The sequence below is a fragment of the Corvus brachyrhynchos genome, unplaced genomic scaffold (genome assembly GCF_000691975.1).
Source record: "Corvus brachyrhynchos isolate BGI_N302 unplaced genomic scaffold, ASM69197v1 C11852695, whole genome shotgun sequence".
Lineage (NCBI taxonomy): Eukaryota > Metazoa > Chordata > Aves > Passeriformes > Corvidae > Corvus > Corvus brachyrhynchos.
In genome coordinates, this window is record NW_008245699.1 from 1 (window position 1) to 1,201 (window position 1,201).

The 1,201-nt window shown below is 59.2% G+C and overlaps 1 long non-coding RNA gene across 1 annotated transcript; it reads left to right on the top strand.

Moving 5' to 3' along the window:
• The first annotated feature begins 6 nt into the window (after window positions 1–6).
• LOC108449436 lies at window positions 7–621 on the top strand. The gene is made up of 2 exons (XR_001865599.1): window positions 7–124; window positions 239–621. It is a non-coding gene; the product is annotated as an uncharacterized LOC108449436 (long non-coding RNA).
• The last annotated feature ends 580 nt before the right edge of the window (window positions 622–1,201 follow it).

Here is a 1,201-nt window from a genome sequence, read left to right on the forward strand (position 1 = left end):
CTGTGTCCTGCTTGTTCCTGACCGAGGCAGATCCCAGCCCCAGGAAGAGTAAGGCTTCTGGCTCAGCTTTGCCAGCCAAGAGGAAGGTCCCGGGGGAGTCTCTCATTAACCCTGGTTTCAAGAGGTCAGTGCTGGGGCTGGGCACTGCTCCCTGGGCACCCTGTGAGCTCTGCTCTGAAGCTGTGTGACAGCAGGGCATGGGGCTCGGGGCTCTGATGCGTCTTCCACATCCTTCCAGCAAGAAGGCGCCATCTGGAGTGAACTTCGAGGACTCCTGATGGGTGCTGGCCTGTGCCCTGATGACAGCTCTGGGGACCCCTATGGACCCCTGTGTCTGAATGAGGGGGTGTCCCTGTGTTCCAGGCCTGCTGAGCTCCTCGCACCCAGGGAGACAACAGAGCCAGCAGCACCTGGCAGCCACCCCTCAGCTGGGGTGGTGGCAGGGCCTTTGGGGGGGAAGATGGAGCAGAGGGGACACCAGCATGGTGGGTTTTTCCCCCTGCAGCTCTTCCCTGCTGGCAGGGACCACCTCCTGACCTCACTTACCATGAACTGGTGGAGTTTGGATGGAACGATCACCTGTGCTTTGCTTCTTGCCAGTAAAGGTGTTTTTAGCCAGCAGGTCTCTCTGGGTGTGTCTGTCCATTCTGCCTCTCCCTTTCGCAGGAAGCCTCGGGCCTGTTTCAGCTGAACCCGGAGGTCCGGGCCTCAGAGAAGTTCCCTTCCCTGGCAGCTTTTTGAAAGTGGGCTGATGGGTGTGTGGTTAGAGCCTGGCCAACCCGTCTGGAGAGCTGGGAGGGTGGGCTCTGCCTTGCTGGGCACTGGGAGAGGATGAGGAGGTCAGTACAAAGCCTTGTGAGGGAGGAGCTGCTGGGATGGTCAGTCCAGACTCACACTGGTCTTGCTTGCAAAGCCTTTATTGATTTCCAGGAACTCTGAAGCTTAGCTTGGGCTTTCTCTGCTTCACAACCCCCAAGTCTGCTGAGAGCTTCCTAACAGCAAGTTCTGGGGGGAAATGACCGCTGCCCATTGTCTGTGCCATCCCCCTCCAGCTCCGTTCCTAGGTCTCTCTATGGCTGTGCCAGGTCTTCTCACCCAGTGCAGGTGTGAGGGCACCCTGTGGCACCTATTGCCCAGGCAGGTTGGCACAGTGTGCCTAGGCAAGTGGCTGCAGGGCAGCTTGTTGTCCCCAGCTCTGCCC